The 22,522-nt window shown below is 48.0% G+C and overlaps 1 long non-coding RNA gene across 1 annotated transcript in view; it reads left to right on the top strand.

Annotated features, from left to right (window-relative positions):
• Window positions 1–22,522, top strand: part of LOC146054580 (uncharacterized) — a 47,771-nt gene that overhangs the window by 4,907 nt on the left and 20,342 nt on the right. The gene's annotated exons all lie outside the window — the stretch shown is intronic.

Raw genomic sequence — 22,522 nt, 5'->3', positions numbered from 1 at the left:
CTCCCAGGCTGCACGTCACCTGGATTTCTCCTCGCACCCTTCGCGCACAGTAGGGCAATAAGCTGCATCTAGTTTATTTAGGGCGCAAAAATGCAGCCAACAAGACCAGGGCAAGTGCTGCGAACAATTCTTTAGCTCCCACTACATTAGGCAAGAGCTACGGGTGCACAAAACAATTGAATCACCATTATATGTTGTTTAGCACCTTACATAAATTATATATATATATTTTATTATTATTATTTTAATATGCAGTACAGTAAGACCAGCAACCCTTACCACCAGCATAGCTCTGCCCCAACACTCATGAAGCACCGCCTACATGTTTTGATTGGCCCACAATCCAATCAGTCAAAGAAAATGGATCACCATCAATAGGTAAAAACATTGATGGTCATCCATTGCACAATAGTGTGTATGCACTATTGTCATCAATTGCAAAGACGTCCATCCCTAAAGCTGTGCACACACAGTGCAAGTGAGCCTCTGTGCTAAGTTTGCAGTTAAGCACAGATGGCTCAGCATTGTGTGCTGAACAATCTGTCATCGCCAGTGTTCTCTGGTGTGAGAACACTGGCGATGACTAGATTTATAACTGGATGCAGTGTAAATCTAGTCAGGCAACAGCGACGCGCGGGACCGCGCAATCGTCATCACCAGAGGGTATACACGTGGAGTGATCCTTTTTTCATTTCTAAGCGATCTAGTCAGATCACTTAGAAATAAGCCTCATATTCCCCTGGGCGGGATGTATTAATGTAAATCGCCAGCCGCCGCGATGCTACCGCATATGTACTAACATATGCGGCTAGCATCGGGTTGTGGTGACGGAGACCCCCGCGATACCTGTAATGTGGTGTGCGGGGGTCTCCGTCACATCCTGGCGGCTGTCAGTGTCCCCCTGCCTCTCCTCCTCCTCCCTACAGCCGGATGTCCTCCCGGCTGTGACACCTGCTAAGGGAGGAGTAGATCGATGGAGGATGGGTCGCAAGGACGGCGGGCGGCGATAGAAGCCCATAGGCATCTATAGGGTATCGCCACCCAGAGGTTGAGAGACCCTGCCAGGCGGAGATGGGGCGGACGGATAATGGTACATAGGAAAATGCGGTAAAACCCCCGTTTTATCACATTTTCCCTTTAGTACATCCCGCCCCCTGTGTGTATGCCCCATTAGGATGGTAGATAATACAGTATACACTTTAGACTACAGTATAACTAATGTGACAATAATCCCTGTATAACCATCCAGCAAGCAATCCCGGCGGGTGACATGTACTTGGTGTCACCTGAACGCAGCAGTGATCCCAGCCTATATACAGTATGCCCAGTTATCCTACATCTGCACTAATGGCTACGTGCAGTTTGCTAGCCAGTACGGTTTGGCTCACCTGTATCTCACCACATTGGCATGCCGGGCACATATTTACCATTACACTCACATGTGTTTATTATCATAGAACATAGCAAAGCGCGCATAGCTACTGCAGCAGAGAGAGAACATATGGTATACACACAGAGGCTTCCCATAGATTATAATCTGGTCTATATACACCTGTGTCACACTTTGGGAAAGCAGATAGATAATATACAGTGTATAATAATGCAGACAGCACTGGGGCTGAGATATTACAACCTGAGCCATAGAGTAGCGCTGCTGAGGATACACTGGTATGCCCATACACATAGATATCCCCAGGAGCACCATGCAGCAGCCCTGTGGGAGTCACATACATGACCAACATACAGACTGAGCTCCAGTCCTCACCCACAGGTTGCTCAATGCTCAGGGGGTGTTCTGCACATGTGCACTTACCAGCCGCTTCTTCTACGCAGGGGCATGGCGTCCCAGTCAGTGACTGCCTCCATCAGAACAGCCGGCAGAGTGCTCATGTAGGGGGAGCAGCAGTGATGACGATGCATTATGTGCCAGGTGTAGTTCCAGCAGCTGCCAATAGGTGGCGATGGTGCGGCACAGCGTGAATGACGTCACTGCATTGTAGCTACGAGATACACGAACAGTCCGTGTATGAGTGGCTGGTACAGTGGCGTGTACCGTTAGTTCAGCGTCTGGGACAGCCACTCAGGCTGAGCCACCACGGGTTTGAATCCTCCTCCAGTGTCTGCTGTTTCAGGGGCGTGGGGTGTAGCGCCTTCGGATCCGGGAGCAGCCTGAGTTTTTGACTCATCCACTGATACCACAATATTTTCTGCTCAAACTACATAATATTAATAATTAGCCACCATATATAACCAGGAGGAATAACTTTAAGTGGGGGCAGGACGGAGTCTGTGTACAGACCAATTGTTCTAAATATACAGTTTATTCATTGGCACAAAACAGCAAAATAGGTTAAAATTAAAAAAGTGCATTAAGAAAAAAGTGAATAGAAATTGGAGCTGTGTGTCCGTGTCGCTGTACACTTATACAGTGCCCGTGTCAGCAGATTTCCACATACACAATTTTCTTTAATAACTCATGTCGACCTATTCCTGTGTTGACCTTTTTCATGCAGCCTTTTGGATTGTGTCGACCGTTTTCAGCATCAATTTAAACCAGGTCGATGTTTTTCATATGTAGACCTTTTCACTGCCGACCAAAAGATCTAATTACTGTCGACTTAATGACCCTCACCCCTGGTCACAGCGTCTATAAACTGTTATGTAGGACAGGAGACAAGTTCCGAAAACTAAAATAGCATAAATTCCCAAACGTTGGGCAAAAGAAGCAGCCTCTGTGTTTTCCTTCACATGTAGTCATACAGGTAGAGTCGGACAACAGGAATAATAGGCGCTACATGATAATGTATTTATAGCATTCCTCCCAACTGTCCTGATTACAGTGGTATGGTCCCGCTATTTGGAGCCTGCCCTGATGTCCCTTGAGGGGAGGTGATCATGGCTGCTCTGCTTTGTGGAGCAGCCGGTGATTGCTGGATAGGTGCCGTGCGCAGCAAGGAGAGACGGGGCTGGGTACGCTGGCAAAGAGGATGGAAAACCCGGGGCCTCGATGCCCGGTCCCGCCCCCGTTGCACATAGCCCCGCCCCTTTCCAGGGCCAGCTGCATGCAGGTCCCACTGATCTATTGGTAAAAGTTGGAAGGCATGTTCGATGTTCTGTGTATACAATACATTCCTTTTTCTTTTTTAATAGTAGGATCGGCAGCAATTAGCTGTATGCTCTGGCCTTCGTCTGCGGATCTTCGCCTCCAGTGAAGTGTATGGCCTTTGTCAAACATACATAAAAAAAAATTAAAAAATGATACCCGATCTATTGTCTGCGGGCAGACGTGATTCTAGTCTGGCTCTAAACACAGATATTTCTCCATTCCCAGGAGAGAAATTGGCCTCACACCCCTTGCTGAAACAGGTAAGGATCATATGGTCGACCTAAAGATTGTCGACAGTCATTAGGTCAACATACTGCAAGGTCGACATGGGTCAAGGTCAACAGGTCATTTGGTCCAAAAAAGCATTAGGTCAAAATGGTCTAGCTCTGGGGTAGCCAACCCTAGTCCTCGAGAGCTACCAACAGTGCATGTTTTGCAGGTCTCCTCACAGAATCACAAGTGAGCTAATTAGCTCCATCTGTATCTTTTAAAATGTGCCAGTGATTAATGAGTGCAGCTGTGCAGCAGCTAGGTTGTCTGTAAAATGTGAACTGTTGGTAGCTCTCGAAGGCTAGGGTAGGCTACCACTGGTCTAGCTCAACATGGGGTTTTGTACTTTTTTTTTTACCCGAATGCCGACACAGTCAACATGGACACAGGATTAAGTGCACCGCATCCCCTCGCATGTCTGGCTGTGCTTGGCACTCTATGTTATTCTCCCACCGCACCCTAGTGCAGGCGTTCCCAACCACGGTCCTCAAGGCACACCAACAGTACAGGTTTTAATGATATCCAGGCTTGAGCACAGGTGACTTAATTAGTACCTGTGATTTGGATTAATCCATCTGTGCTGAAGCCTGGATATCACTAAAACCTGCACTGTTGGTGTGCCTTGAGGACCGTGGTTGGGAACGCCTGCCCTAGTGGATGGTAGGGCATGAAATTCCGCCTGTCGGCACATGTCGGCTCAAAAAAACCCCCAAAAATCCAGTGAAAAACCCAGTCGACCTAGACCATGTTGACCTAATGACCTGTCGACCTAGACCCAATGTCGACTTTGCAGTATGTCGACCTGATGACTGTCGACCATCTGATATCGCTGATACAGGTTAATAGATAGAGGCTATCAATCCGAACGGCCTGTAATTGGTATAGCTATCTCACCCCTGCATTACTATATTAAGTATCAATTGGTAATGGGGGAGGCGCACCCAGGAATATGTATTAGACTTGGAAGCAAAGAAAGATAAAGTATTCCTACAAGGGGCAATCTAGGTTAGCATATATTAATGTTCTGATTAATGTTATAGGTACATTAATAAAGTGACCCAAGAAACAGAGAATTGGCTAAAACATGATGTTTATTGAATCATTTATTAAGGACAGCGAAATATTAAAAACATAAGTGAAAAGTGATAAATGTGAAATAAAGTGCATTAGAAAAAAAATTAAAATAAGTCTGTTACGTGTGTGTTATCGGTCATAGCATGTGTGTCTGTAATACTGTTATTAATCTCCACGCAAATATCAATTATTGCTCTAATTAGGCAGTCTTGTAAATTCATCAACAAAGGGACATGTGCACGTTTCAAGATGACGGGTGCAGCAAAATTGTTAGGAATAAAGGTGCGTACACACGGGGCAATATGATCGCTGGCAATATATTGCTAGCAATCATATCAGCAATCATATTGCCCAGTGTCCCGTTTTGTGAAAACGGGAGCGCGCACCCGGCGATTTATCACTGGTGCACACTCCAATCACTGGCAATATGGTCGCTCAGCAACCATATTCCCAGCTATTTCAGCCCCTATCGCCCCCGTGTGTACACAGCATAATCGCCCCCGGATGACGTCAGCGAACCGGGACCAGGGCGGTCTTTTCGTATGGGCTTAATGGGCACTTGCTCTGGGGCCCCAGGTGTATAAGGGCCATACTCTGATAGCTGAGGATCCCCTTTTTCCAGGGATACCAGCATTTTTAAAATCGGCCCTGGGGAAATGGAGATATCCAACTTCAAAGCAGCAGTCCACATCTGACCTGTTAATTGCACTTCCCAGTCAGAATTCTCAGGTTCTCTCTGACTTAAGGTGCCCATACACGTCTCGATGCGGGCGTGCATTTTGAGCTTAAATAGCACGCATCGCATTCATCCTTGTACGTGCGTTGTGCATACAATGCGATGAAAAGCAAGTACAAAAAGTATGTGCAGCACATACTTTTCTCTTTCAATGGTCCTGGTGACACAGCTTCACATTGGGATGTAGGAGGGTCCGCAGGAGCCAGGCACCTATCCTAAAGCTTTTGGAGGGTAGGCTCCTCTCCTACTGCATCCCAGACTCCTCAGTTCGTGTTAGGTGCCCACTGGAGTGGGTGCTATTCTAAAGGGCTGCCGGAGCAGCCGAAGGAGTAGAGTTAGTTAGGGTTTTTATTATTTTATTAACTTTTACACTAGCTAGGTAGGCACAGTGTGAGGATTCTCATTAGTGAATCCTCACACTGCTAGCACAGCAGGAGCTGACAGAAGCGCGTCCTGTCAGCTCACTGTGCACAGGGGAGACGCTGCCTGGCCTCCCTGTGCAGCGCTTACAGCTTCTTTTAAGAAGCTACGAAAACTCCACAGAATGATACTGAGCGCTGATTACCTATTCTACCGACTGTCCAGGATACACAACCAGTGTCCAACATACAAATTCTCAGTTGAAGTAAAAAAAATTGTGACATCTAGTGGTGCGAATATGAACTGCAGGCAATCATCCCGATCATCCCTTTTTGTGATCATCCTTTTAGTACATCCGCAAATGGTGCCCTGCATACACAAATACATCCACTATAACCACAAACCCTAGCATACTACACATCCTATAACTAGCGAGTCTACCACATACCGACATCCTAAAAAAGAAACCTCCTCTATTACCCATAACGCCCAGCATAAACACACAACAGCGCACATATACCTGTACCACAGCCGCACAGCATCTGCCATGAGCCTGACGTCTGCCTTGTGTCCCGTGTCCTCGGCTCCTGCAGCAGGAGGTGCTGGGTCGTCCTCTGCTCCGCCTGTTGTGCTGTTCTGGGTCGGCCTCTGCTTCCACCCCCGGCTCCTATCAGGCTGGGGATCCTCCTCTATCCTCTCCTCCGCTGGGCTGTCACCTGTCCTCTGAGCAGCTCCTGTCCTTGATGTTACATCGTGTTCTTAACTTACTTTCGGGCAGGCATCTCTACGGGCAGCTCCGCACCACTGAGGGGGCTTCTACAGGTCTCCAGCTAGGGGTCCTTTGCATGTCCTCCAGTCCTGGTTCCTCGAGAGCGGGTGTCCTTCGCGGTGCCTGCGCACCTTGGTCTCCACTTGCTGCGTCCTCTATCTTCTTCGGAGCAACTTCAGGAGAATCCTCCGGCTGGGTGTGCTCCCAGGTAATTTACCCCCTCAGCACCTTCTTCCTTGAGGTTCTAGTCTTCACCCTCTCGGCTCCTCCACAGGCAGGCACTATGTAGGACACCTCGGCAGCACACATCATTCTGTTCTCTCCGGGTTTGGGGCTCCTCCTGTGGTTGGCAGCTAGCCACCAGGTCAGTTGCCACCTCTTGGGCGGTTCGACATGGGGCAACAGCTGAGCAGGTTTGCAGGGCTGCCACTTGGTCATCTGTTCATACCTTTGCCAAATTCTATAGGTTCCATGAGTTCGCGTCGGAGGACGCATCATTCGGGCGAGCAGTGATGAGAGCTGCAGACCTGAGCGTACCCACACAAAGGACCGGCTCTGGAACGTCCCAATGTTGAGCTGTGTCACCAGGACCATTGAAAGAGAAAAAGGGATTTTTGTAAGAACTTACCGTTCGAATCCCTTTCTCTGATATGGTCCTGGTGACACAGCGATCCCTCCCTTACGCTCAGTAAGTATGCCAGTGTTCATGATGTTCATGTTTAATTGGTTAAAGTAACAATTATTGTTAAAAAATGTGCATATAATATGTGCAGGCGTTTGTACTGAGTTAATGTATTCCAGTGGCTTTGAAAGATTGAACTGAAGAGTCCAGGATGCAGTAGGGGAGGAGCCTACCCTCTAAAAGATTTAGGATAGGTGCCTGGCTCCTTCGGACCCTCCTACATCCCAGTGTTGAGCTGTGTCTCCAGGTCCATATCAGAGAAAGGGATTCGAACGGTAAGTTCTTACAAAAATCCCTTTTTTGTGTATTTCAAAAATGTAAAGAAATAAAAAAAGTTTGGACATTTTCCGAGCAACAATCTGGTTGGAACAAATATTTTAACGACATTTTGGGTGTCACGAACGGTGAAACGGTGTCAAGGCATGCATTATATGTAATAGTAGAGTGCAAGACTAATAAAAAGACTAATAAAGAGATTACATCTCCATATGTGCCAAAGTGGTTTGTGCAAAAGGCTAGTGAACAGCTAACGAACCCAATACACCAATCATGTCCAAACTATGGCCCGCCAGCTGTTGCGAAACTGCAAGTCCCATCATGCCTTGCCACAGTTCTGCTATTAGGGAATACTAAAACTATGGCAAGGCATGCTGGGATGTGTAGTTTCAAAACAGCTAAAGGGCGCTCAGTGACAAACGAGCTTTAAAATCAAAGTCAATTGTTTGGTGACCCGACTCCCAGGCTGCACGTCACCTGGATTTCTCCTCGCACCCTTCGCGCACAGTAGGGCAATAAGCTGCATCTAGTTTATTTAGGGCGCAAAAATGCAGCCAACAAGACCAGGGCAAGTGCTGCGAACAATTCATTAGCTCCCACTACATTAGGCAAGAGCTACGGGTGCACAAAACAATTGAATCACCATTATATGTTGTTTAGCACCTTACATAAATTATATATATATTTTTTATTATTATTATTTTAATATGCAGTACAGTAAGACCAGCAACCCTTACCACCAGCATAGCTCTGCCCCAACACTCATGAAGCACCGCCTACATGTTTTGATTGGCCCACAATCCAATCAGTCAAAGAAAATGGATCACCATCAATAGGTAAAAACATTGATGGTCATCCATTGCATAGTGTGCCACAATCAATGGGCAGTTGCACTATTGTCATCAATTGCAAAGACGTCCATCCCTAAAGCTGTGCACACACAGTGCAAGTGAGCCTCTGTGCTAAGTTTGCAGTTAAGCACAGATGGCTCAGCATTGTGTACTGAACAATCTGTCAGGGCCAGTGTTCTCTGGTGTGAGAACATTGGCGATGACTAGATTTATAACTGGATGCAGTGTAAATCTAGTCAAGCAACAGCGACGCGCGGGACCGCGCAATCGTCATCACCAGAGGGTATACACGTGGAGTGATCCTTTTTTCATTTCTAAGCGATCTAGTCAGATCACTTAGAAATAAGCCTCATATCCCCCTGGGCGGGATGTATTAATGTAAATCGCCAGCCGCCGCGATGCTACCGCATATGTACTAACATATGCGGCTAGCATCGGGTAGCGGTGACGGAGACCCCCGCGATACCTGTAATGTGGTGTGCGGGGGTCTCCGTCACATCCTGGCGGCTGTCAGTGTCCCCCTGCCTCTCCTCCTCCTCCCTATAGCCGGATGTCCTCCCGGCTGTGACACCTGCTGAGGGAGGAGTAGATCGATGGAGGATGGGTCGCAAGGACGGCGGGCGGCGATAGAAGCCCATAGGCATCTATAGGGTATCGCCACCCAGAGGTGGAGATACCCTGCCAGGCGGAGATGGGGCGGACGGGTAATGGTACAAAGGAAAATGCGGTAAAACCCCCGTTTTATCACATTTTCCCTTTAGTACATCCCGCCCCCTGTGTGTATGCCCCATTAGGATGGTAGATAATACAGTATACACTTTAGACTACAGTATAACTAATGTGACAATAATCCCTGTATAACCATCCAGCAAGCAATCCCGGCGGGTGACATGTACTTGGTGTCACCTGAACGCAGCAGTGATCCCAGCCTATATACAGTATGCCCAGTTATCCTACATCTGCACTAATGGCTACGTGCAGTTTGCTAGCCTGTACGGTTTGGCTCACCTGTATCTCACCACATTGGCATGCCGGGCACATATTTACCATTACACTCACATGTGTTTATTATCATAGAACATAGCAAAGCGCGCATAGCTACTGCAGCAGAGAGAGAACATATGGTATACACACAGAGGCTTCCCATAGATTATAATCTGGTCTATATACACCTGTGTCACACTTTGGGAAAGCAGATAGATAATTTACAGTGTATAATAATGCAGACAGCACTGGGGCTGAGATATTACAACCTGAGCCATAGAGTAGCGCTGCTGAGGATACACTGGTATGCCCATACACATAGATATCCCCAGGAGCACCATGCAGCAGCCCTGTGGGAGTCACATACATGACCAACATACAGACTGAGCTCCAGTCCTCACCCACAGGTTGCTCAATGCTCAGGGGGTGTTCTGCACATGTGCACTTACCAGCCGCTTCTTCTACGCAATAAAAAATGCAAAAAAACAAGTGGACATGACCATATTATGACTACATAGTGACATCTAGTGGCTAAAAATGAGAAGACATATATAATAAAAAACGAACTTTTAAAAAGGGTATACGTATAAAAAGATAACTGCGGCGGGATCCCGGGATTGGTCCCCAAAATGTCTGAGATTTCAATTCCACTCCAATTTCGGGATTGCGCATGGGCAGTCTAATGCCGGGCAGCGTCTGAACAACCGCTCACACGCTGCCCGTCTTTTCCCGACCTGCCGGAACTCTCTCCGCCCACCGCCTCAGCAGTGCCGCACATACACGGCGCGATTATTGCACCCGTTATGGGCTGGATCGCATCACATGCGTTTTGCGTGTGATGCAATCAGAAAGCAGTACAATAAGTATGTGCAGCGCATACTTTTTGTACTGTGCGATGCGATGCCTGTGGGAGCGCCATCGCATCGCACTGTGTATGGGCACCTTAACAGACCTGCTAAAAAGGTAATGTTACTGTAGTTCTAAATGCAGTTTTATTGGGGCATACTGTTTACATTTTCTGCACTTGCCGAAGTCGGCTCCCAGCCACCGATGAAATCGCTGGGCAGGGGTGTAAGTTCATCCCGGTCACATGGATACAAGCTGGAATTTGGTGCCCTCTCTTAAAGGAATAAAGTGAAAACAAATATTGTGCGTGTGAATATGTGTCAGCAGTCACAGCAGGCTTGCCTACCCTCCCGCATTCAGCGGGAGGTTCCCGATTTTTGCATGAGCCTCCCGCTGCCCCGCAATCCCCCTCCTTCCTCCCGTTTTTTTTGTAAGCCTCCATTGAATTTGGACTGCGCATGCGCGCGTCCTGAACTGGCCGGGGGTGGGGCCTGTATCGGGAAGTCGCACCGCTGGGTAGTTGTTGGTAGCGCCGGGGGCCGAGCTGCTGGGCACACAGACAGGAAGTCCAGACTGTCTGTCTGTGCACTGGGAGAAGGAGAAATAGCAACCGGGGCTTCCTGAGGCTGGCCCCGCCCCCACACTGAGGCTCCGTGTGTGTCAGTCCTGCAGGCTGCAGCTGCTCTAGTCTCACAGCTCCTCGTCTTCTGCCTGTAATGTGATGACTTCCTGCACTGCCTGGAAGGAAGAACACAGCCAAGTGAGTGCTGTGGGAATGGGGGCTGTATATAATGTGTGTATGGGGGGGTCAGGTGTGTGTGTAATATAACGTGTGCTCACTGGTTGTGGGGGGTCTGTGTATAATTTAGTATTGTGTTATGTGCTGTGTGTTTTGAGTGCAATATGGGGGAGGGGAGCTGTGTATAATATACTATGTTGTATATGTGAATGTACTAGGTCCAATATGGGGTGGGGGTGTATAATGTACTGGGTGTTATAATGTACTACGGTGTGTTATATGGGGGGCACACTTGCCTTCCCTCCTGCATTTTGCAGGAGGCTCCTGCTTTTAGCCCAAGCGCAGTGCCAGTATTCCGCAAAGCTGCCCCCTCTTACAATGTGGATTGCCCATGCGCAAGTTTAGAATAAATGGGGATGGGGATTGAAAGGATAGCTGGTAGTCCTGTGGGAAGAACACAGCACGTGGCCCCTCCCCAAGCAGTGTGTCAGTCACCATGCTTACAGGCTCACATCCCACTCCTGACACCCCTCCCTCACAGGTACCCCTCTCCTAACTTTCTCCTCACATCCCCCTGACCACCTACCCACTCCACAAATGTATCCCTCTCCTGCTAACTCTCATCACATCCCCCTTTACCCACGGCACTGAGGTTAGAGCCTCTGGTTCGTCTATTTTAGATGTACATTCTTCATTGCTGTCTCCTTTCCCAGGACATGACTCCGGCATGGACGCAACTTGGCAGCAGTTCCTCACAGTCACCTCCATGCTGCCTGGTTAGTGCTCTCTTCTGCCCCATCTCCGACTGGCAGGGGTGGCGATACCCCTTCTATCGCCGTCCGCGCGACCCCCCCTCCCGTCCTCCATCGATCTCCTCCTCCCCCAGCAGGTGTCACAGCAGGGAGGACATCCGGCTGCAGGGGGAGGAGGAGACGCAGAGGGACACTGACAGCCGCCGGGATGTGACGGAGACCCCCGCAGACCACATCACAGGTATCGCGGGGGTCTCCGTCACCGCAACCCGATGCCAGCCGCATATGTTAGTACATATGTGTATCATCGTGGCGGCTGGCAGGCGAGGGGCGGCGATGTATATTAATACATCCCTCCCTGGGCCAAATGTACTAAGCTTGAAAAGTGATAAGATGGAGAGTGATAAACCACCAGCCAATCAGCTCCTACATGCCATGCCACAGTTTGAAAAATGACAGGTAGGAGCTGATTGGCTGGTGGTTTATCACTCTCCATTTTATCACTTTTCAAGGCTTAGTACATCTCACCCTCTATTCCTGACATCCTTTTCTCTCTTCCCCCTCTCTATCCTGGACACCCTCTCTCAGCCCTTTCGGTCTCTTCTCTCACCTCCTACTCTCCTCTCCTTTTCACCCCCTCTCTATCTCCGTCGCCTTCTCACTCTCACCCCCCCACCCAATCTCTCTATCCCTGAGACCCTCTCTCTATTCCCTCTCTCTCTCAATCCCCCATCTCTCTATCCTTGACACCCTCTCTTTTTCTCCCCCTTCTCTCTCTTAGCCCTCTATCCGTTACACCTTCTCTCACCCACTCTCTATTCCTGACATTCTCTCATCCCCTTTCTTTCTTTCTTTCTTCCCTCTCTCACAGCACCTTTCTCTATCCATGACACCTTCTCTCTTATCCCCCTTCTCTATATCCCTGACATCATCTGTCACCCCCTTCTTCTCATGCCCCTCTGACACCCTCTATCACCCCATTTCTCTCTCCCCTCTCTCTCAGCCCCTTTCTCTGTACGTGACACTCACTCTCTCTTTCACCCCAATTATATCATCTCCAGCAACTCTCAGTCCTGGGAACTCTCTCTCTCACCCTATCTTTATCCTTGACACTTTCTCACTCTTTCTGCCATTCCCTCACTTTTCCTGACAGCCAAATTATTTATCTCTTATCTTTCACACACTCTGACACTCTCTCATTCTCCTCCTCACGTTTCCTTCATTTACCCCCCCCTGACATTCTCTATCTCTCTCTTTCGCGCGCACGCACACACACGCTTTCTCTCTTTCACTTCTCTCTGTTTGTGCCTGATTCCGCCTGTCTCATATTCTAATAGGGTGGGACCTGCAGAGGAGATGTCTAGTTTAAACCCCCCCAAGGTGCCCTGTTTAAAAAAAAAAAACAACCACAAGTCTACCAAATGTATAGTATGTCACATATACTCTATATAATGATGTATATGTCAGTATTATGCTCTGCTGTGTAATGTCAGCATGAGCCCTCATGTGTTATGTCAATGAGTAGCCCTGCTATGTGATGTCAGTCATGCTGTGTAATGTAGCTGTGATGTCAGGGAGTAGCCCTTCCGTGTAATGTAGCTGAGAGATCAGTGTGTAGCCAGTACTGCGCTTTGTACTTTCGTTTTTATGTGCCGCTGCAGGACACACCACTTGGTCACAGTAGACACACCCATATATGGAGATAGACACACCCCTTGGGTAGATTGTGACACGCCCCCTCAAGTGTGCTCTGCACAATGCTTTTCAGTGCAATCTATAATCTCCCTGAAACTAATTTTCAAAAGTAGGCAAGTATGTGGTAAGTGCACATGTGCAGAACACCCCCTGAGCATTGAGCAACCTGTGGGTGAGAACTGGAGCTCAGTCTGTATGTTGGTCATGTATGTGACTCCCACAGGGCTGCTGCATGGTGCTACTGGGGATATCTATGTGTATGGGCATACCAGTGTATCCTCAGCAGCGCTACTCTATGGCTCAGGTTGTAATATCTCAGCCCCAGTGCTGTCTGCATTATTATACACTGTATATTATCTATCTGCTTTCCTAAAGTGTGACACAGGTGTATATAGACCAGATTATAATCTATGGGAAGCCTCTGTGTGTATACTATATGTTCTCTCTCTCTGCTGCAGTAGCTATGCGCGCTTTGCTAAGTTCTATGATAATAAACACATGTGAGTGTAATGGTAAATATGTGCCCGGCATGCCAATGTGGTGAGATACAGGTGCGCCAAACCGTACAGGCTAGCAAACTGCACGTAGCCATTAGTGCAGATGTAGGATAACTGGGCATACTGTATATAGGCTGGGATCACTGCTGCGTTCAGGTGACACCAAGTACATGTCACCCGCCGGGATTGCTTGCTGGATGGTTATACAGGGATTATTGTCACATTAGTTATACTGTAGTCTAAAGTGTATACTGTATTATCTACTATCCTAATGGGGCATACACACAGGGGGCGGGATGTACTAAAGGGAAAATGTGATAAAACGGGGGTTTTACCGCATTTTCCTATGTACCATTACCCGTCCGCCCCATCTCCGCCTGGCAGGGTATCGCCACCTCTGGGTGGCGATACCCTATAGATGCCTATGGGCTTCTATCGCCGCCCGCCGTCCTTGTGACCCCCCCTCCCATCCTCCATCGATCTACTCCTCCCCCAGCAGGTGTCACAGCCGGGAGGACATCCGGCTGTAGGGAGGAGGAGGAGAGGCAGGGGGACACTGACAGCCGCCAGGATGTGACGGAGACCCCCGCACACCACATTACAGGTATCGCGGGGGTCTCCGTCACCGCACCCCGATGCTAGCCGCATATGTTAGTACATATGCGGTAGCATCACGGCGGCTGGCGATGTACATAAATACATCCCGCCCAAGGGGATATGAGGCTTATTTCTAAGTGATCTGACTAGATCGCTTAGAAATGAGAAAAGGATCACTCCACGTGTATACCCTCTGGTGATGACGATTGCGCGGTCCCGCGCGTCGCTGTTGCCTGACTAGATTTACACATTTGCATCCAGTTATAAATCTAGTCATCGCCAGTGTTCTCACACCAGAGAACACTGGCCGTGACAGATTGTTCAGCACACAATGCTGAGCCATCTGTGCTTAACTGCAAATTTAGCACAAAGGCTCACTTGCACTGTGTGTGCACAGCTTTAGGGATGGACGTCTTTGCAATTGATGACAATAGTGCAACTGCCCATTGATTGTGGCATACTATGCAATGGATGACCATCAATGTTTTTACCTATTGATGGTGATCCATTTTCTTTGACTGATTGGATTGTGGGCCAATCAAAACATGTAGGCGGTGCTTCATGAGTGTTGGAGCAGAGCTATGCTGGTGGTAAGGGTTGCTGGTCTTACTGTACTGCATATTAAAATAATAATAATAAAAAATATATATATAATTTATGTAAGGTGCTAAACAACATATAATGGTGATTCAATTGTTTTGTGCACCCGTAGCTCTTGCCTAATGTAGTGGGAGCTAATGAATTGTTCGCAGCACTTGTCCTGGTCTTGTCGGCTGCATTTTTGCGGCCTAAATAAACTAGATGCAGCTTATTGCCCTACTGTGCGTGAAGGGTGCGAGGAGAAATCCAGGTGAGGTGCAGCCTGGGAGTCGGGTCACCAAACAATTGACTTTGATTTTAAAGCTCGTTTGTCACTGAGCTTATGTTGCAGGCATGTCCAAAATGTGGCCCTTCAGCTGTTTTGAAACTACACATCCCAGCATGCCTTGCCATAGTTTTAGTATTCCCTAATAGCAAAGCTGTGGCAAGGCATGATGGGACTTGCAGTTTCACAACAGCTGGCGGGCCATAGTTTGGACATGATTGGTGTATTGGGTTCGTTAGCTGTTCACTAGCCTTTTGCACAAACCACTTTGACACATATGGAGATGTAATCTCTTTATTAGTCTTTTTATTAGTCTTGCACTCTACTATTACATATAATGCATGCCTTGACACCGTTTCACCGTTCGTGACACCCAAAATGTCGTTAAAATATTTGTTCCAACCAGATTGTTGCTCGGAAAATGTCCAAACTTTTTATTTCTTTACATTTTTGAAATACACAAAATGTTAAAATTGGATGTGAATTTCTACTTCATTTCCTTACATACAGGGAGCAACTTCTATCAGTCACCCCACCTTGACAAAGTGCCCAGCGAGGCATGAAACGGGTTGGAGACTTAAGGAGAGGAGAAGCCATCTTGCTGCTGCCCGAAGTACCGACACGCCAGTCGCTGACGTCAGCAAGCCGCGTCCCGGGACCAAAGCCGCAACAGAAGATTCCACCCAGAAGCGGACAGCAACTGAGCTGAGGAATACCGCTGCCTCTGTAAGGTTAGGGTTAGTAGGGAAAGCGCGACAATCTCCCTCTCTCACCTCACATCCTCCAAAAGGAGTGTAAACATTATTTTACTAATACATTTTTACTTTACAGGTGTCACTCGTATAAACTAATCCCAGCGCTCTTTTTTACCCCTCAGAACCTTTGCATTTATGAGAGCTGCTATACCATCAGTGCAGTTGATTTAACATTTTTCTCCTCACTTAGGATTATGGGGTATGGGACATTATACAGTAACACCGGGGGGATGTGACCAGAGAGGTGACTGCTGGGAATGGGAAATTAGACAGTAACACCTGGGGGGGGATGTGACCAGAGAGGTGACTGCTGGGAATGGGAAATTATACAGTAACACCGGGGGATGTGAAGGAGAGGTGACTGTTGGGATTGGGACATTGTACAGTAACACCGGGGGAAGTGACTGGAGAGGTGGCTGCTGGAAATGGGACATTATACAGTAACACCGAGAGATGTGACCGGAGAGGTGACTGCTGGGTATGGGACATTATACAGGAATGAGGCATTATCCAGTAACCCCTGAGAGGTGACTGCTGGGAATGAGGCATTATACAGTAACACCAGGGGATGTGACCGGAGAGGTGACTGCTGGGTATGGGACAGTATACAGTAACATCAGAAGAATGTAACCAGAGAGGTGTGTGCTGGGAATGGGACATTATACAGTAACACCGGAGGATGAGACCGGAGAGGTGACTGCTGGGAATGGGGCATTATACAGTAACACAGGGGAATGTGACCGGAGAGGAGACTGCTGGGAATGGGACATTATACAGTAACAAAGGGGATGTGACCAGAGAGGTGACTGCTGGGAATGGGTCATTATACATTAGCATTGGGGGATGTGACCGGAGAGGTGACTGCTGGGAATGGGGAATTACACAGTAACACCGGAGAGGTGACCGCTGGGAATGAGGCATTATACAGTAACATCGGGGGATGTGACCAGAGAGGTGACTACTGGGAATGTGGAATTATACAGTAACACCGGGGGAGGTGACTGCTGGAAATGGGACATGATACAGTAACACCGGGGGATGTGACCGTAGAGGATACAGCTGGGAATGGGACATTATACAGTAACACCTGGGGATGTGACCGTAGAGGATACAGCTGGGAATGGGACATTATACAGTAAAACCGGGGGATGTGAACGGAGAGGTGGCTGCTGGGAATGGGGCATTATACAGTGACCCGGGGGAAGTGACTGGAGAGGTGGCTGCTGGAAATGGGACACTATACAGTAACACCGGGAGATGGGACCGGAGAGGTGACTGCTGGGTATGGGACATTATACAGGAATGAGGCATTATCCAGTAACCCCAGAGAGGTGACTGCTGGGAATGAGGCATTATACAGTAACACCGGGGGATGTGACCGGAGAGGTGACTGCTGGAAATGGGACATTATACAGTAATACCGGGGGATGTGACCGGAGAGGTGACTGCTGGGTATGGGACATTATACAGTAACACTGGGGGATGTGACCAGAGAGGTGACTGCTTGGAATGGGGAATTATACAGTAACACCGTTGGAGGTGACTGCTGGAAATGGGACATTATACAGTAACACCGGGGGATGTGACCGGAGAGGTGACTGCTGGGAATGGGGCATTATAGAGTAACACCGTTGGATGTGACCAGAGAGGTGACTGCTGGAAATGGGGCATTATAGAGTAACACCGGGGGATGTGACTGGAGAGGTGATTGCTTGGAATGGGACATTATACAGTAACACCGGGGGGATGTGACCAGAGAGGTGACTGCTGGGAATGGGAAATTATACAGTAACACCGGGGGATGTGACCGGAGAGGTGGCTGCTGGCAATGGGGCATTATACAGTAACCCTGGCGGTTGTGACGGAGAGGTGACTGCTGGGATTGGGACATTATACAGTAAAACCGGGGGATGTGACCAGAGAGGTGACTGCTGGGAATGGGGCATTATAGAGTAACACCGTTGGATGTGACCAGAGAGGTGACTGCTGGGAATGGGGCATTATAGAGTAATCCTGGCGGATGTGACAGAGAGGTGACTGCTGGGATTGGGGCATTATAGAGTAACACCGTTGGATGTGACCAGAGAGGTGACTGCTGGAAATGGGGCATTATAGAGTAACACAGGGGGATGTGACCTGAGAGGTGATTGGTGGGAATGGGAAATTATACAGTATCACCAGGGGGATGTGACCAGAGAGGTGACTGCTGGGAATGGGACATTATACAGTAACACCGGGGGATATGACCGGAGAGGTGGCTGCTGGGAATGGGGCATTATACAGTAACCCTGGCGGATGTGACGGAGAGGTGACTGCTGGGATTGGGACATTATACAGTAAAACCGGGGGATGTGACCAGAGAGGTGACTGCTGGGATTGGGGCATTATACAGTAAAACCTGGGGATGTGACCAGAGAGGTGACTGCTGGGATTGGGGCATTATACAGTAAAACCTGGTGATGTGACCGGAGAGGTGACTGCTGGGAATGGGGCATTATACAGGAGCACCGGGGGATGTGACCGGAGAGGTGACTGCTGGGAATGGGACATTATACAGTAACACCAGGGGATGTGCCTGATTGCTAGAGAGGCCGTCCTGCCGAATACCGGTTCCCACCGTTTCCCCTCCCTACAATGCAAGGGGATGTGTAACAAAGACACTTGCCCTCGTATTCCACTGCTACAGGAGAAATCCTTCGATGGTTGGCGACCATGAAAATATTTCTCCTGCCTTCACAAATAAGTCAATCTCAGTGCTGGATCATGAATAGTCAAAGTACATGACCGGACACACTGATACAGCTTTCACATCGCAAAATGCAGGGTCGCACCGGGACTTTGAAACGGTTCAGTCCCAGCCAGGGCTGTCTTAACGGGATGCAGTTAAAATCCCGTTGGAGGGAATCCTGGCGTTCAGAATCCCGATGCCGGAATCCCGACCGCCGAAATCCCGACACTTTCTCCCTCCGTGGGTGTCCACGACACCCCTGGAGGGAGAATAAATTAGCGTGCCGAGCGTAGCAAGGCACCGGGCCTGCTGCGTGGCGAGTGCAGCGAGCCCGCAAGGGGGGGCGATCCACGTGCCCCCCTTGTCAGGATTTCGGCGTTCGGGATTCCGGCGTCGGGATTTTGAACGCCGGGATCCCGACCGCCGGGATTTCATACTGAATCCGTCGTAACAGCAGTGTAGGCCCCTGGGCAAAGCAATGCACTGGGACCCTTACCTATTCTCCCCTCCTCAGAAAAACTCTAAAGGTGCCCATACACATTCCAATGCGGCGGGTGCAATGTGTGCTTTGAGATGCGCGCTCCCGCGGCATCTCATCGCACTGTACAAAAAGTATGTGCTGCACATACTTTTGTACTTGCTTTTCATCGCATTGCATGCACAACGCATGTACAAGGCATGCGATGCGTGCTATTTAAGCTCAAAATGCACGCCCGCATCGAGACGTGTATGGGCACCTTAAGGCTGGTTTCACACACTCCGGCTCCTGCCGGACGGTGAAATCCCGCACGGCCAGGGAGCCGTGCCTCACACACTAGTTTATCATGGAAGGGATGGCCACAGCCTGGCAGCCGTCCCTTCCAGTGGCGGGATTCGGCTGCAACCGTGCGGCCGGGCCGTGGCCGTCCCGTGTGAATGGACACAATAGTGTCCATTCACAACTAGTGTGTGCGGCACGGCTCCCTGGCCGTGCGGGATTTCACCGTCCGGCAGGAGCCGGAGTGTGTGAAACCAGCCTTAGTCAGAGAGAACCTGAGAATTCTGACTGGGAAGTGCAATTAACAGGTCAGATGTGGACTGCTGCTTTGAAGTTGGATATCTCCATTTCCCCAGGGCCGATTTTCAAAATTCTGGTATCCCTGGAAAAAGGGGATCCTCAGCTATCAGAGTATGGCCCTTATACACCTGGGGCCCCAGAGCAAGTGCCCATTAAGCCCATACAAAAAGACCGCCCTGGTCCCGGTTCGCTGACGTCATCCGGGGGCGATTATGCTGTGTACACACGGGGGCGATAGGGGCTGAAATCGCTGGGAATATGGTCGCTGAGCAACCATATTGCCAGTGATTGGAGTGTGCACCAGCGATAAATCGCCGGGTGCGCGCTCCCGTTTTCAGCCCCTGAATGGTCGCTGGTCGGAGGAGCATGCTCCTCCGACCAGCGACATCCCCTGCCTCTTCACCCAGCAGTGTTTAAATTTTCATCTGCGACCATCTCTGGTCGCAGATGAAAACGGCACACTGGGCAATATGATTGCTGAGCAATATATTGCTAGCGATCATATTGCCCCGTGTGTACGCACCTTTATTCCTAACAATTTTGCTGCACCCGTCATCTTGAAACGTGCACATGTCCCTTTGATAATGAATTTACAAGACTGCCTAATTAGAGCAATAATTGATATTTGCGTGGAGATTAATAACAGTATTACAGACACACATGCTATGACCGATAACACACACGTAACAGACTTATTTTAATTTTTTTTCTAATGCACTTTATTTCACATTTATCACTTTTCACTTATGTTTTTAACCCCTTCCTGACAGAGCCAGTTTTTGCGTTCCTGACAGAGCCCTTTTTTTCAAATCTGACATGTATCACTTAAGTGGGGATAACTTTTTTTTGCTTTTACTTATCCCAGTGATTTTGAGATTGTTTTTTCGTGACACATTGTACTTCAAATTAGTGGTAAATTTGGGTCGATACAGACTGTGTTTTTTTGTGAAAAATACCAAAATGTCGTAAAAAAATGGAAAATTTAGCAATTTGCAAAATGTTAAATTTTCTGCTTGTGAGACAAATAATCATACCACTCAAAATAGTTAATAACTAACATAGACCATATGTCTACTTTATGTTTCCATCATTATTTCAACTTCCTTTTAATTTTTTTGGACACTAGGAGGCTTACAATATGAATAGCAAATTCTCAAATTTTCAAGAAAATTTCAAACACTGATTTTTTTAGGGACCAGTTCAGTTCTGATGTGACTTTGAGGGACTTGTATGTGAGACACCCCCATAAATGATACCATTTCAAAAACTGCACCCCTCACAGTATTCAAAACAGCATTTTGGAAGTTTGTTAACCCTTTAGGTGTTTCACAGGAATTAAAACAAAGTGTAGGTGAAATTTCAAAATTTCATTTTTTTGCAGATTTGCAATTTTAATACATTTTTCTAAGGAACACAGTACATTTTACTAGAGAAATGTGACTAAAAATTGATTCCCCCAATTCTTTTGTTTTCATAAATATCCTATATGTGGCCCTAGTGTGCACGTTGACCAAACCACAGGCTTCATAATAGAAGGAGCACCTACTTGATTTTGGAGCCTCCTTTTTATGAGATTATTTTTTAGGCACCATGTAGGTTTCTAGGCACCATAAGATGCTAAAATTTAGGAACCCCCCCACAAGTGACCCCATTTTGCAAACTACACCCCTCAGGGAATTCATCTAGGGGTATAGTGTACATTTCAAACCCCCAGGGGTTTCACCAATTGTGGTACAACTGGGCAGTGAAAATGAAAAATTAAATTTTTTACACAAAAATGCAGTTCTGGCTCAAAATTTTTCATTTTCAGAAGGTATGAAGGAGAAAAAGCACCCCAAAATCTGTGCCCCAATTTCTCCCGAGTACGGCAATGCCTCACATGTGACCAAAAAATACCATTTGGGTGCATGGCAGGACTCAGAAAGGAAGGAGTGATTTTTGGATTTTGCAGCTCAGATTCTGGTGGAATGTTGGTGGGTGCTATGTTGCATTAGCAAGACCCCCCAAGCACCAATACAGTGGAACCCCCCCACAAGTGACCCCATTTTGCAAACTACACCCCTCAGGGAATTCATCTAGGGGTATAGTGTACATTTCAAACCCCCAGGGGTTTCACCAATTTTGATACAACTGGGCAGTGAAAATGAAAAATTACATTTTTTTACACAAAAATGCAGTTCTGGCTCAAAATTTTTCATTTTCATAAGGTATGAAGGAGAAAAAGCACCCCAAAATCTGTGCCCCAATTTCTCCCGAGTATGGCAATGCCTCATATGTGACCAAAAAATACCATTTGGGTGCATGGCAGGACTCAGAAAGGAAGGAGTGATTTTTGGTGGTGGAATGTTGGTGGGTGCTATGTCGCATTAGCAAGACCCCCAAAGCACCAATACAGTGGAACCCCCCCACAAGTGACCCCATTTTGCAAACTACACCCCTCAGGGAATTCATCTAGGGGTATAGTGTACATTTCAAACCCCCAGGGGTTTCACCAATTTTGATACAACTGGGCTGTGCAAATGCAAAATTACATTTTTTACACAAAAATGCAGTTCTGGCTCAAAATTTTTCATTTTCATAAGGTATGAAGGAGAAAAAGCACCCCAAAATCTGTGCCCCAATTTCTCCCGAGTATGGCAATGCCTCATATGTGACCAAAAAATACCATTTGGGTGCATGGCAGGACTCAGAAAGGAAGGAGTGATTTTTGGTGGTGGAATGTTGGTGGGTGCTATGTCGCATTAGCAAGACCCCCAAAGCACCAATACAGTGGAACCCCCCCACAAGTGACCCCATTTTGCAAACTACACCCCTCAGGGAATTCATCTAGGGGTATAGTGTACATTTTAAACCCCCAGGGGTTTCACCAATTTTGATACAACT

This window comes from Crinia signifera, unplaced genomic scaffold (genome assembly GCF_055691185.1).
Source record: "Crinia signifera unplaced genomic scaffold, ASM5569118v1 HAP2_SCAFFOLD_253, whole genome shotgun sequence".
NCBI lineage: Eukaryota > Metazoa > Chordata > Amphibia > Anura > Myobatrachidae > Crinia > Crinia signifera.
The sequence above is the reverse complement of the archived record's forward strand: the minus strand, read 5'-3'. Positions and strand labels throughout refer to the sequence as shown.